Genomic DNA, 16,266 nt, shown 5'->3' with positions numbered 1-16,266 from the left:
TTCACGCATGGCATGGGAGGATTGTAGGCTTTCTAAACTCTAAGAAAGCAAGAAGTCTGAGAATTAGATTTAGGGTTAGGATTATGGTTAGGGTTAAGGATGAAGTTTAGTGCTAGGGTGAGGGCTTAGGGTTAGGGATTAGGGTTAGGGTTAAAGGTTACTCTTAGGTTTAATGGTTACAGTTCAGTTTAGGGTTGAGTTTTACAGTTAGGGTTAATATGAGGGGTTAGTGTTTGGTATAAGGTTAGGGTTAGGTACAGGGTTAGGGTTAAATGTTAGGTTTAGGGTTGAAGATTAGGATTAGGGTTAGGATTAAAGGTTAGTGTGAGAGTTAACGGTTAGGGTTAAGGTTAAGAGTTAGGGTTAGGGTTTAGGTTTAGGGTTAAGGGTTAGGTTTAGTTTTAGGGTTAGAGTTATATGTTATGGTTTGTGTTAGAGGTTAGGGTTAGGTTTACTGTTCACGGTTAGGGTTACGTTTAGGGGTTAGCATTAGGGTTAGGGATTAGGTTTAGGGTAAGGGTTTAGAGTTAGTGTTGGGCTTTAGGCTCGCAGCTTAGGTTCAGGGTCAGGGGTTAGGGTTGGTGGTAGGGCTTAGATTTAGCGGTCAGTTTAAGGGCACAGGACCTGGTTAATCTACGGTGAGAGGGGTGCGGTCGGAGTCACCACGAAAGCACAACATCATTCCCTTGGCCCTGGGACAAGACCTACATGCAGGACTCAGGCGGAGCCTCATCTCACACATGGCATGGCTGTATTGTAGGCTTGCTTCACTCTGGGAATGGAAGTAGTGTGAGAATTAGGGTTAGGGTTGGGGTTAGGGGTTTCGAGTTAGGGGTTCGGTTTTGAGTCAGGGTTAAGTGGTAGGGATTAGTGATTAGGGTTAGAGTTAGTGTTACGAGTTATGTGTTAAGTCTGGTTAGGGGGCCAGGGTAAGGTTTAGGTTTGGAGTTAGCGTTAGGGTTAGGCGTTAGGGTTAAGGGATAGGGTTAGGGTTAAGGGTTAGGCTTAGGGTTAGGGTTCAGGTTTAGGGTTAGGGTCAGGGTTAAGGGTTAGGGTCAGGGTTAACAGTTAGGGTTAGGGGGTTAGGGATAGGTTTAGGGTTAAGGGTCAAGGCTATGGTTCAGGTTTAAGGTTAGCATTAGGGGTTGGGGTTAGTGTTAACTGTAGGTCAGTGTTGGGGTTAGATCTCTAGGCATTAGGGTAAAGGTTAGGGTTAGGGTTAAGAGTTAGGGTTATGTTTAATGGTTAGGATTGGGATTAGCGTGAAGAGTTAGGGTTAAGGTTAGGGGTTATGACTAAGGATCAACGGTTAGGGTTATTTTTATGTGTAGGGTTAGCGTAAGGGGTTAGGGTTATTGTTAGTGTTGTTCGGAGGGTTAAGGTTAGGGTTGGCGTTTCACAATTAGGGATTAGGTGTTATGGTTATGGCTAGGAGTTAGGGTTAGAATTATGGTATAGGTCTTGTTCTCAGGGTGTCATGCATTAACGTTAAGACAAGGGCTTAAAGTTAGGGTTACGGTGAGCTTTACCTGTTAAGGTGAGCAGTAGGATCAGGGTTAGGTGTTATGTTCTGGGTTAGGGTTATGGGTGAAGGGTAGGGTTTATCCTTAGGGCACGGGCCCTGTATGCACTAGGAGGCGAAGTTAGGGATCTGTGATGATCCCTGGGAACCCATTCTTTAGTACGCAGTGTATGGGCCTCTGGGTTTCATGCAGGACACTGTGGTAGAGCGGGCTTTCATGCATGGCTTAGTAGGATTGTAGGCTTTCAAAACTCTGAGAATTAGATTTCGGGTTAGGATTACGGCACGGTTTAGGGATGAAGATTAGTGTTAGGGTGAGGGCTTAGGGTTTGGGGTTAGGGTTAGGGGTAGGGTTCATCGTTAGGGTTACGTTTAGGCAGTAGGGTTATGGGTTAGGAATAGGGTAAGGGTTTAATGTTAGTGTTGGGCGTTAGGGTCAGGGCTTAAGTTTAGGGTTAGGGGTTAGTGTTAGAGTTAGTGTTAGGGCTTAGATTTAGAGGTTATTTTAAGGGCACAGGACCTGTGTAATCTATGGTGAGAAGTGTGCGGAATGGGTCATCGCCACACCACACCATCGTACCCTAGGCCTTGTGCCCAGACCTACATGTAGGTCTCAGGCAGAGCCTCTTCTCACGCATGGCATGGTTTTATTGTAGGCTTGGCTAACTCTGAGAATGGAGGAAGTGTGAGAATTATGGTTATGATTAGGGTTAGGTGTTTGGGGTTAGGGGTTAGTGTTCGAGTGAGGGTTAGGGGTTAGGGATTAGGGGTTAGGGTTAATGTTAGCATTAGGGGTTAACGGTTAGGGTTGGGTTAGGGACTAGGGTTAGATTTAGGGTTGGGGTAGGGTTAGGGTTAGGGGTTAGGGTTAGGGTTAAGGGATAGGATTAGGGTTAAGGGTTAAGGCTTAGGGTTAGCATTAAGGGATGGGTTAGGGTTAAGGGTTAGGGTTATGGTCCGAGTTAAGGGTTAGGATGAGGGTTAACAGTTAGGGTTATAAGTTAGGGATAGTGTTAGGATTAAGGTCTAGGGTTAGGGTTAGAGGTAGTTTTACTGCTAAGATTAGGTCTAGGCATTAAGGTAAGGGTTAGTGTTAGGGTTAGGTTTAATTGTTAGGATTAGGATCAGAATTAAGGGTTAGGCTTAGGGTTAGGGGATAGGGTTAGGGTTTAGGGTAAACTTTTAAGGTTATGTTTAGGGATAAGGTTAGGGTTAGCGTTTAAGGTTAGGGTTAGTATTAGGGTTGTTTGTAGGGTTAAGGTAATGTTTAGTGGTTAGAATTAGGGTTAGGGATTAGGGGTTACTGTTATGGCTAGGAGTTTGGGTTAGTATTAAGTGATAGGGGTTGTTCTTAGCATAAGTGTTATGCATTAACGTTAGAATAAGTGGTTAAAGTTAGGTTTACGGTGAGGTTTATGTGTTAAGGTGAGCAATAGGATCAGGGTTAGAATTATGAGTGAGGGGTAGGGTTTTGCTTAGGGTATGGGCCCTGTCTGCCCTAGGAGTGGGATTGAGGGGGATGTGATTGTCACCAGAAACCCACTCTATCGTATGCAGGGTATGGGCCCATGGGTTTCTTGTAGGACACTCTGGCAGAGCCTGATTTCACGCATGGTAAAGGAGGATTGTAAGCTTTCCAATCTCTAAGAAAGTAAGAAGTCTGAGAATTAGATTTAGGGTTAGGATTATTGTTATGGTTAGGGATGAAGTTTAATCTTAGGGTGAGGGCTTCGGGTAAGGGGATAGGGTTAGTTTTAGGGTTAAAAGTTACTGTTAGGTTTAACAGTTACAGTTAGACTTAGGGTTTAGGTTTAGGGTTAGGGTTAAGCTTAGGGGTTACGGTTTGGTACAGGGTTAGGGTTAAGTGTTAGGGTTAGGGTTAAAGATCATGACTAGGGTTAGAGTTAAGGGTTAGTTTGAGTGTTAACAGTTAGGGTTAAGGATAACTTTTCGGGTTAGGGGTTAGGATTAGTGTTCGGGCTGAGATTTAGCGGTTAGTTTAAGGGCACAGGACCTGTTTAATCTATGGTGAGAGTGGTGCACAGGGTCGCTGCGACACGACACCACCATATGCTGGGCCTTGGGCCAAGACCTACATACAGGGCTCAGGTGGAGCCTCTTCTCACGCATGACATGGCTGTATTGTAGTCTTGGTTAACTCTGAGAATGGAAGAAGTGTGAGAAATCGGGTTAGGGCTGGCTGTAGGTGTTTTTAACCCCTAACCCTAACACTAACCCCAAGGTTAAATCTAACCGTAACCCTTACGCCAACCCTAACACTAACCCTAACCCCTCTCACTGTAGAATAAACAGGTCCTGTGCCCTTAAACTAACCGCTAAATCTAAGCCCTAACATCAACCCTAACCTCTGACCCTAAACCTAAGCCCTGAGCCTAAAGCCCAACACTAACTCTAAACTCTTACCCTAAAGCTAATCCCTAACCCTAATGCTAACCCCTAAACATAACCCTAACTGTGAACCCTAAACCTAACCCTAACCTCGAGCGCTAACCATAGCACTTAACTCTAACCCTAAACCTAACATGAACCCTTAATCCTAACACTAACCCTAACCCTAACTCTTAACTTTAACCCTGACTGTTAACCCTCACACTAACCTTTAAACCTAACCTTAATCGTAATCTTTAACCCTAAACCTAATATTTAACCCTAATCCTGTACCAAACCCTAAACCCTAACCTTAAACCTAACCGTAAACCTTAACCCTGAACCTAACTGTAACGGTTAAAACTAAGAGTAACCTGTAACGCTACCTGTAACCCCTAACTCTAAGCCTTCACCCTAACACTAACCTTGATCCTTAACCCGAACCCTAACCCTAACCCTAAATCTAATTCTCAGTCTTCTTGCTTTCTTAGAGTTTAGAAAGCCTACAATCCTCCCATTCCATGCATGAAAGGAGGCTCTTCCACTGTGTCCTGAATGAACCGCTGGGGCCCATAACCAGAGTACGATAGAGTGGGTTCCTGGTGACAATCCCAGCCCCCTAACTCCCGCCCCCCGCCTAATGCAGACAAGGCCGGTGTCCTAAGCATAAACTCTACACCTCACCCAAAACTCTAACCCTGAAAATAACGTTTAACCCTGATTCTATTGCTCACCTTAGAATGTAAACCTCACTGTAACCTGAACTTTAACCTCTTATCCTAACGTTAATGCATAACACTTACCCTGAGAATAACCCCTATCCCATAATTCTAACCCTATCTCCTAGTCATAACTGTAACAACTAATCCCTAACCCTAATTCTAAACCACTAACACTAACTGTTACCCTACGTAGTTACTGTTACGGTAACCTACTGTTACCCTAACACTGAACCTAACCCTTACTCCTAACGCCAAAGCTATGGCTAAAAATAATGCTAACCCTTGACCCTTTACCCTAACTCCTAACCCTAATCCTAATCCTAACCACTAAACCCAAACTTAGCTCTTAACCCTAACCCTAAACCTTACCCTGACGCCTAGACCTAACACTAACACTAAACTAACACCTAACCCTAATCATAACCCCTAAAGCTAACCCTAACCCTGAACCCTAAACCTAACCCTAACACTTAATACTAACTATATCCCTAACCCCTAACCCTAACCCTAACCGTTAACCCTCACCCTAACCCTTAAACCGGACCCTAACACTAAATCTTAACCCTAACACTAAATTTTAACCCTAAACCTACGCCCAACCCTTAACCATAATCCTATCCCTTAACCCTAAACCTAACCCCTAACCCTAAACCTAACACTAACCCCAATCCTAATTCTAACCATAGCCCTTAATACATCACTACGCCTAACCCCTAACCCTAACCCCTAATGCTAACCCTAACACTGAACCCTAAACCTAACCCTATCCCTAACCCTTAAACATAACTCTATCCCTAACCAATAATCCTAAGCCTAATCTTTAACCCTCACCCTAGAGCTTAACTGGAACCGTAACCCTAAGCCTAAACCCCAACCCTAACACTTAACACAAACCCTAAGCCTTAACACTTAACCCCAATCCTATCCTTTAACCCTAACACTAACCCTGATGCCTAATCCTAACCCCAACACTAAACCCAACCATAAATCTAACCCTAGCCCCTAACGCAAAACTAACCCCTAACCCTAACACTAACCCTAAATCCTAGTCCCTAACCACTAAACCTCACTTGAACCCTAACCCCTAACACCAAACCCTTAACCCTAACCATAACCCTATTTCTCACACTACTTCCATTCTCAGAGTTAACCAAGCTTAAAATACAACCATGCAATGCGTGAGTAGAGTTTCTGCATGAGTCCTGCAAGTAGGTCTGGGCCAAAGGCCCAGGATCCGATGGTGTGGTGTCGCATGGAAACATTCTGCACCCTTTTCACCATAGATTACACAGGTCCTGTACCCTTAAACTAACCGCTAAATCAAAGCCCAAACACTGACCCTAACCCCTAACCCTAAACCTAAGCCCTGACCCTAATGCCCAACACTAACACTAAACGCTTACCCTAAACCTAACCCCTAAATGTAACCTTAACCATGAACCCTAAACCTAACCCAAACCCCTAACCCTAACCATAACACTTAACTCTAACCCTAAACCTAACATGAACACTTAACCCTAACCCTAACCCATAACCCTAACACTTAACCTTAACCCTAACCGTTAACCCTCACACTAAAACTTAACCCTAACCCTAATCCTAATCTTTAACCCTAACCCTAGCACTTAACCCTTACCCTGTACCAAAACCTAACCCCTAATCTTAACCCTAACCGTAAACCTTAAAGCTTAACCCTAAACCTAACTGTAACTGTTAAACCTAACACTAACCTTTAACCCTGACCCTAACCAAAACCCCTAACCCTAAGCCCTCACCATAACAGTAACCTATATTGCTAACCCTAACCCTAATCCTAGCCCTAAATTTAATTCTCAGACTTCTTGCTTTCTCAGAGTTTACAAAGCCTACAATCCTCCCATGCCATGTGTAGAAGGAGGCTCGGCCACTGTGTCCTGCATGAAACCAGGGTGCCCATACCCAGCATATGATAGAGTGGCTTCTGGCATCTATCCCAGCCCCCTAAAACCCCCTCCTAGAGCAGGGAGGGCTCGTGATATAAGCATAAACACTACCCCTCACCCATAACCCTAACCCTGAACATCACAGCTCACCCTGATACTATTGCTCACCTTAACACATCAACCTCACCATAACTCTAACTTGAACCCGTTATCCTAACGTTAATGCATAAGACTTACCCTAAGAACAACCCCTATCCCTTAATTCTAACCCTAACTCCTAGCCACAATTATAACACCTAATCCCTAAGGCTAATTCAAAACTGCTAAACATTACCTTACCCCTACAAACAACCCTAACACTAACCCTAACCCTAACCGCTAACCCTAACCGTACACCTAAAAATAACCGTAACACTTGACACTTAACCCTAACCCCTAACCTTAACCCTAACCCTTAACCTTGATTCTAATCCTAACAATTAAACCTAACCCTAACTCTTAAGCCTAACACTAACACGTACCCTAACGCCTAGACCTAACCCTAAGAGTAAACGTAACCCCTAACCCTAACCCTAATCCCTAATGCTAACCCTAACACTGAACCCTAATCCTAAGCCTTAAACCTAACTCTATCCTTAAGCCATAAGCCTAGCCCTAACTGTTAACCCCACACTAACCCTTAACTCGAACTGTAACCCTAACCCTTAAAACTAAACCTAACACTTAACGCTAACCCTAAGCCTTAACGCTTAACCCTTATCCTATCCCTTAACCCTAACCCTAACCCCTAATGCTAACCATAACCCCACCATAAATCTAACCCTAGCCCCTAACCCAACCCTAACCCCTAAACCCTAACCCTATCACTAAACCCAACACCTACTCCCTAACCCCTAATCCTCACTCGAAGCTTAAGCCCTAACCCTAAGCCCTCTCCCTGACTAATCTTCATTCCTAACTCTAACCATAATCCTAACCCTAAATCTAATTCTCAGACTTCTTGCTATCTCAGAGTTTTAAAAGCCTACAATTCTCCAAAGCCATGCGTGAAAGCTGGCTCTACCACAGTGTCCTGCATGAAACCCAGGAGCCCATACTCTGTGTACAATAGAGTGGGTTCCTGGGGACAATCATGGCCCCCTAACTCCCCCTGCTAGTGCTGACAGGGCCTATGCCCTAAGCAAAAACCCTGCACCTCACCCATAACCCTAACCCTGAACATAACACCTAACCCTGATGTTATTGTTCACCTTAACACGTAAACCTCACTGTAACCCTAACTTTAACCCCCTATCCTAATGTTATTGAATAACACTTACCCTAAGAACAAACCCTATCCCTTAATTCTAAGCCTAACTCCTAGCATAACCGTAACACCTAATCCCTAACCTTAATTCTCAACTGTTAAACATTACCTTCACCCTACAAACAACCCTAACACTAACCCTAACTCTAACCGCTAACCCTAACCCTAACCATTACACTGATCATAATCCTAACAATTAAACCTAACCCTAATTCTTAACCCTAACACGAACCATTACCATAATGCCTAGACCTAACCCTAACTGTAACCCTAACCCCTAACCCTAACCCTAACCGCTAATGCTAACCCTAACCCCGAACCCTAAACCTAACCCTAACCCTATCCCTTAAACCTATTACTATCCCTAAACCATTACCCTAATCGCAACTGTTAACCCTCACTCTCACCCTTAACTTGGACCGAAACCCTAACCCTTAACCCTAACCTTAACCCTTACTGCTAATCTTAAGCCTTCACCCTTTACCTTAATCCTATCTCGTAAGCCTAACCCTAAGGCTGACCCCTAACCCGCCCGAACATTAACCCTAACCCTAAATCTAACGCTAGCCCCTTACAAAAACCTAACACCTAACCCCTGACACACTAATCCTAACTTCTAATTCCTAACAGCTAAACTTCACTCAAACCCTAACCTCTAACCCTAAACACATAACCCTAACCATAACCCTAATTCTCACACTTCCTCCGTTCTCAGAGTTGACCAAGCCTACAATAGAGCCATGCCACAAATGAGAAGAGGCTCTGCCTGAGTCCTGCATGTAGGTCTGGGCCCGAGGCCCAGGTACGATGGTGTGGTGTTGAGGCGACCCAGTCTGCACCCTTCCCACCATAGATTAAACAGAGCATGTGCCCTTAAACTAACCACTAAATCTAAGCCCTAACACTAAACCTAAATCCTAACCCTAAACCTCGGCCCTTATCCTAACGCCCAACAGTAACACTAAACACTCACCCTAAACTTAAGCCGTAATCCGAACCCCTAAATGTAACCCTAACCATGAACCCTAAACCTAACCCTAACCTCTAGCCATAACCATAACACTTAACTCTAACCCTAAACGTTACACGAAGCCTTATTCCTAACCCTAACCCCAACCGTAACACTTAATCTTGACCCTTACCATTAACCCTCACACTAACCCTTAACCCTAACCCTAATCCTAATCTTTAACCATAAACCTAACACTGAAGCCTAACCCTGTGCCAAACGCTAAAACCAAACCTTAACCCTAACCCTGAAACTTAACCGTAAACGTAACTGTAACTATTAAAAATAACACTAACCTTTAACGCTAACCCCTAACCCTCAGAGGCCACCCTAACACTAATCTTCCTCTCTAAACATTACCATAATCCTACCCCTAAATCTAATTCTCAGACTTCTTGCTTTCTCAGAGTTAAGAAAGCCTACAATCCTCCCATGCCATGAGTAAAAGGGGGCTCTTCAACTGTGTCCTGCATGAAACCCAGGAGCCCATACCCAGCGTATGATAGAGTGCGTTCCCAGGGACAATCCCATCCCTCTAACCCCCGCCCCCCACCCAGTGCAGACAGGGACCGTACGCTAAGTATAAACACTATCCCTAACAGATAACCCTCACCCTCAATATAAAACCTGACCCTGAACCTATTGCTCACCTTAAAACATAAACCTCTCCGAAACCCTAACTTATCCCCTTATCTTAACATTAATGTATAACACCCTGAGAAGAAGCCCTATCCCATAATTCTAAACCTAATCCCCAGCCATAACCCTAACACCTCATCCCTAATTCTAAAATGCCAACCCTACCTTCACCCTACCAACAACCCTAAACCTAACCCTAAACCCTTACCCTAACCCTACGCCTAAAAATAACCCTAACCATTGATCCTTAGTCATAACCCCTAAACCTTAACCCTAACCCTTCACACTAATCCCAATCCTAACCATTAAACATAACCCTACTTAACCCTACCGCTAACCTCTACCCTAATGCCTAGATATCTAACCCCAACACTGACCTACAGTTAACACTAATCCTAACCCCGAATCCTAACCTTAAAGCTGAACCATAAACCTAACCCTTAACCCTAACCCTATCCCTAACCCCCTAACCCTAACCCAAACTGTTAAGCCTCACCCTAACATTAACCCTGACTCTAACCCTATCCCTTAACCCTAACCCCTAACCCTAAAGCTAACCACAACCCTAAACCTAACCCTGGCCCCCTAACCCAGACTTAACACCTAAGCCCTAACACAAACTCTAACCCTAACCACTAATCCCTAGCACCTGACCCTGACTCGAAACCTAACCCCTAACTCGAAACCCCTAAACCCAAACCTAACCCTAATTCTCACACTACTTTCATTCCCAGAGTGAAGCAAGCCTACAATACAGCCATGCCATGTGTGAGATGAGGCTCCGCCTGAGTCCTGCATGTAGGTTTTGTCCCAAGGCCCAGGGAATGATGTTGTGCTTTCGTGGTGACTCAGACCACACCCCTGTCACCGTAGATTAACCAGGTCCAGTGCCCTTAAACTGACCGCTAAATCTAAGCCCTACCACCAACCCTAACCCCTGACCCTGAACCTAAGCCCCGAGCCTAAAGCCCAACACTAACTCCAAACACTTACCCTAAACCTAATCCCTATCCCTAATGCTAAACCCTAAACATAACCCTAACCGTGAACAGTAAACCTAACCCTAACCTCTAACACAAATCCTAACACATAACTCTAACACTAAAACTAACCCTAACCCTTAACCCTGAACCTAAACCCTAACCCTATCCCTTAACCTTAACCTTAACCGTTAACTCTCATGCTAACCTTTAATCCTAACCCTAATCCTAATCTTCAACCCTAAACCTAACACAACTCTAACCATGTACCAAACCCTAACCCCTCATCTTAACCCTATCCACAAACCTCAACCCTAAAACGAACTGTAACCGTTAAACCTAACAGTAACCTTAAACCGTAACCCTAATCTGTAACCCTATCCCCTCACCATAACACTACACTTCATCCTGAACCCTAACCATAATCCTAACCCTAAATCTAATTCTCAGACTTCTTGCTTTCTTAGAGTTTAGAAAGCCTGCAATCCTCCCATGCCATGCGTGAAAGGAGGCTCTACCACTGTGTCCTGCATGAAAACCACGGGCCCATACCCAGAGTCTGATACAGTGGGTTCCCGGTGACAATTCCAGCCCCCTAACCTCACCCCAGCTTAATGTAGACAGGGCCCGTGCGCTAAGCATAAACAATACCTTTAACAGATAACCCTAACCCTGAACATAGCACCTAACCCTGTTCCTATTTCTCCCCTTAACACGTAAACCTCACCGTGAGCCTAACTTTAACCTCTTATCCTAACGTTAATGCATAACCCATTCCCTGAGAACATCCCCTATCCAATAATTCTAACCCTATCTCCTAGTCATAACTGTAACACCTAATCCCTAACCCTAATTCTCAACCGCTAAGCCTAACCTTAACGCTGCCTACAACCCTAACACTGACAGGAACCCTTAGTTCTAACCCCAACGCTATGCCTAACAAAAGCCCTAACACTTCACCGTCACCCTAATCCCTACGCATTACCCTAACCCTTAACCGTAATCCTAATCCTAACCATTAAACCTAACCCTAGCTCTTAAAGCTAACCCTAAACCTTACCCTCACGACTAGACCTAACCCTGACACTAACCTAACACCTAACACTAACCATAACCCCTAAAGCTAACCCTAACCCTCAACCCTAAACCTAACCCTAACACTGATCCTTCACTATATCCCTAACCCCTAAGCCTAATCCTAACTGCTAACCCTCACCCTAACACTTAAACTGGACCATAACACTAAACATTAACCCTAACACTAAACTTTAACCCTAACCATAAGCCCAACACTTAACCCTAATCCTATCCCTTAACCCTAAGCCTAACCCTAACCCCTAACCCTAAACCTAACCCTAACCCCAACCCTAACCCTTAATCTTGACCCTTACAATTAACCCTCACACTAACCCTAATCCTAATCTTTAACCATAAAGCTAACACTGAAGCCTAACCCTGTGTCAAACGCTAAACCCAAACCTTAACCCTAACCCTGAAACTTAACCATAAACCTAACTGTAACTGTTACACCTAACACTAACCTCTAACCCTAACCCCTAACCCTAAGACCCCACCTTAACACTAACCCTAACCCTAAACATTATCATAATCCTACCCCTAAATCTAATTCTCGGACTTCTTGCTTTCTTAGAGTTTAGAAGGCCTAAAATCCTCCCATGCCATGAGTAAAAGGGGGCTCTGCAGCTCTCTCTTGCATGAAACCAGGAGCCCATACCTAGCGTATGATAGAGTGGGTTCCCGGGGAAATCCCATCCCCGTAACCCCAGCCCCCCGCCCAGTGCAGACAGAGCCTGTACGCTAAATATAAACACTACCCCTAACAGATAACCCTCACCCTGAATATAGCACCTGACCCTGATCCTATTGCTCACCTTAAAACATAAACCTCCCCGTAACCCTAACTTATCCCCTTATCTTAACGTTAATGCATAACACACTGAGAAGAAGCCCTATCCCATAATTCTAATCCTAACCCCTAGCCATAACCGTAACACCTCATCCTTAATTCTAAAATGCCAACCCTAACCTTCACCCTACCAACAACACTAACCCTAACCGTAACCCCTAACCCTAAGCCCTCACCCTATCACTAATCCTCATCCCTAAACCGTACCATAATACTAACTTTAAATCTAACTCTCAGACTTCTTGCTTTCTCAGAGTTTTGAAAGCCTACAATCCTACTAAGCCATGCATGAAAGCCCGCTCTGCCACAGTGTCCTGCATGAAACCCAGAGGCCCATACACTGCGTACGATAGAGTGGGTTCCCAGCGACCATCACAGACCCCTAACTTCGCCTCCTAGTGCATACAGGGCCTGTGCCCTAAGCACAAACCCTACCCCTCACCCATAACCCTAACCCGAAACATAACACCTGACCCTGATCCTACTGTCCACCTTAACACGTAAACCTCACCGTAACCCTAACTTTAACCCCTTATATTAACGATAATGCATGACACCCTGAGAACAAGCCCTATAGCGTAATTCTAACCCTAACTCCTAGCCATAACCGTAACACCTAATCCCTAATTCTGAAACGCCAACCCTAACCTTAATCCTACCAACAACACTAACACTAACCCTAAACACTTACCCTAATCCTACACCTAAAAGTAACCATAACCATTGATACTTAGTCATAACCCCTAAACCTTAACCCTAACCCTTCACGCTAATCCCAATCCTAACCATTAAACATAACCCTACTTAACTCTACCCCTAACCTATACCTTAATGCCTAGAGATCTAACCCCAACACTGACCTACAGTTACCACTAACCCTAACCCCTGATCCTAACCTTAAAGCTGAACTATAAAACTAACCCTTAACCCTAACCCTATCCCTAACCCCCTAACCTTAACCCTAAATGTTAAGCCTCACCCTAACACTTAACCCTGACTCTAAGCCTAAACTTTAACCCTAACACCTAACCCTAACGCTAACCCCAACCCTAAACCTAATCCTGGCCCCCGAACCCAGATTTAACACCTAACCCCTAACACTAACTCTAACCCTAACCACTAATCCCTAGCACCTGACCCTGACTCGAAACCTAATCCCTAACTCGAAACCCCTGACCCCAAACCTATCCCTAATTCTCACACTAATTCCATTTCCAGAGTGAAGCAAGCCTACAATACAGCCATGCCATGTGTGAGATGAGGCTCCGCCTGAGTCCTGCATGGAGGTCCTCTCCCATGGCCCAGGGAATGATGTTGTGCTTCCGTGGTGACTCCGACCACACCCCTCTCACCGTAGATTAACCAGGTCCTGTGCCCTTAAACTGACCACTAAAGCTAAGCCCTACCACCAACCCTAACCCCTGACCCTGAACCTAAGCCCGGAGCCTAAAGCCCAACGCTAACTCTAAACACTTACCCTAAACCTAATCCCTAACCCTAATGCTAACCCCTAGAGGTAACCCTAACCGTGAACAGTAAATCTAACCCTAACCTCTAACACAAACCCTAACACATAACTCTAACCCTAAAACTAACCCTAACGCTTAACCCTGAACCTAAACCCTAACTCTAACCGTTAACCTTAACCTTATCCGTGAACTCTCATGCTAACCTTTAATCCCAACCCTAATCCTAATCTTCAACCCTAAACCTAACACAACCCTAACCATGTACCAAACCCTAACCCCTCATCTTAACCCTATCTGCAAACCTCAACACTAAAACGAACTGTAACTGTTAAACCTAAGAGTAACCTTAAACCGTAACCCTAATCTGTAACCCTATCCCGTCACCTAAACACTACACTTCATCCTGAACGCTAACCATAATCCTAACCCTAAATCTAATTCTCAGACTTCTTGCTTTCTTAGAGTTTAGAAAGCCTGCAATCCTCCCATGCCATGTGGGAAAGGAGGCTCTACCACTGTGTCCTGCATGAAAACCACGGGCCCATACCCAGAGTCCGATACAGCGTGTTCCCGGTGACAATTCCAGCCCCCTAACCTCCCCCCAGCTTCAAGCAGACAGGGCCCGTGCGCTAAGCATAAACAATACCTTTAACAGATAACCCTAACCCTGAACATAGCACCTTACCCTGTTCCTATTTCTCCCCTTAACACGTGAACCTCACCGTGAGCCTAATTTTAACCTCTTATCGTAACGTTAATACATAAACCATTCCCTGAGAACATCCCCTATCCAATAATTCTAACCCTATCTCCTAGTCATAAGTGTAACACCTAATCCCTAACCCTAATTCTCAACCGCTAAGCCTAACCTTAACGCTGCCTACAACCCTAACACTGACAGGAACCCTTAGTTCTAACCCCAACGCTATGCCTAACAAAAGCCCTAACCCTTCACCCTTCAACCTAACCCCTACGCATTACCCGAACCCTTAACCGTAATGCTAATCCTAACCATTAAACCTAACCCTGGCTCTTAAGCTAACCCTAAACCTTACCCTCACGACTAGACCTAACCCTGACACTAACCTAACACCTAACCCTAACCAGAACGCCTAAAGCTAACCCTGAACCCTATCCCTTACCCTAGCAGTAAACTTTAACCCTAAACCTAAGCCCAACCCATAACCCTAATCCTATCCTTTTACCCTAAAACTAACCCCTAAACCTAACCCCTATACCTAACCCTAACTCTAATCCCAATCCTAATTCTAACCATACCCCTTCATAAAACACTAACTCCTAACGGCTAACAATAACACTAACCAAAAACCCTAATCACTAATCCCTAACCCTAACGCTTAACCTTTACCCTAACCGTTAACCCTCACCCTAATTCTTAACACTGACCCTAACCTTCACCTTTAACTCTAAGCCTAGCCCTTAACGCTACAGTAAGGAAGACCCTTAATGCTAATGGGATCCCTTATCCCTAACCCTAACACTACCGCTAAAAATAACCCTAACCTTTGATCCTTAAACCTAACCACTAACACTTACTTTAACCCCAAACCCTAACCCTAATCCTAAGCATTAAACCTAACCCTATCTCTTACCACTAACCCTAGCACTTACCCTAACGCCTAGATCTAACCCTAAATCTAATCTACCGCCTAATCCTAACCTTAAGCCTTAATGCTAACGCTAACCCTGAACGCTAAACCTACATGTAACCCTTAACAGTAACCCTATCCGGGAACCTTAACCCTGACCCTAACCATTACCCGCACCCAAGCATTTAACCCTGACCCTAACCCTAATTCTTAATGATAACCCTAACACTAAACCCTAACCCTAAGCCCAACACTTAACCCTAATCCTATCCCTTAACCCTAACCCTAACCCTAACCCTAATGCTAACCCCTAAACGTAACCCTAACCGTGACCAGTAAACCTACACCTAACCTCTAACACAAACCATAGCACATAACTCTAACCCTAAAACTAACCCTAACCCTAACCCTATCCCTAAACCCTAACTCTTAACCTTAACACTAAGCGTTAACTCTCACGCTAACCTTTAATCCTAACCCTAATCCTAATCTTCAACCCTAAACCTAACACTTAACCCTAACCCTGTACCAAACCCTAACCCCTCATCTTAACCCTAACCTTAAACCTCAACCCTAAACCAAAGTGTAACCGTTAAATCTAAGAGTAACCTTTAACCCTAACCGTAATCCCTAAGCCTAAGCCCTCACCCTAACACTAAACTTCATCCTTAACCCTAACCATAACCCTAACCCTAAATCTAATTCTCAGACTTCTTGCTTTCTTAGAGTTTAGAAAGCCTGCAATCCTCCCACACCATGCGTGAAAGGAGGC

Source organism: Eulemur rufifrons, chromosome 25 (assembly GCF_041146395.1).
Source record: "Eulemur rufifrons isolate Redbay chromosome 25, OSU_ERuf_1, whole genome shotgun sequence".
NCBI lineage: Eukaryota > Metazoa > Chordata > Mammalia > Primates > Lemuridae > Eulemur > Eulemur rufifrons.
This window is presented reverse-complemented; position numbering follows the sequence as displayed.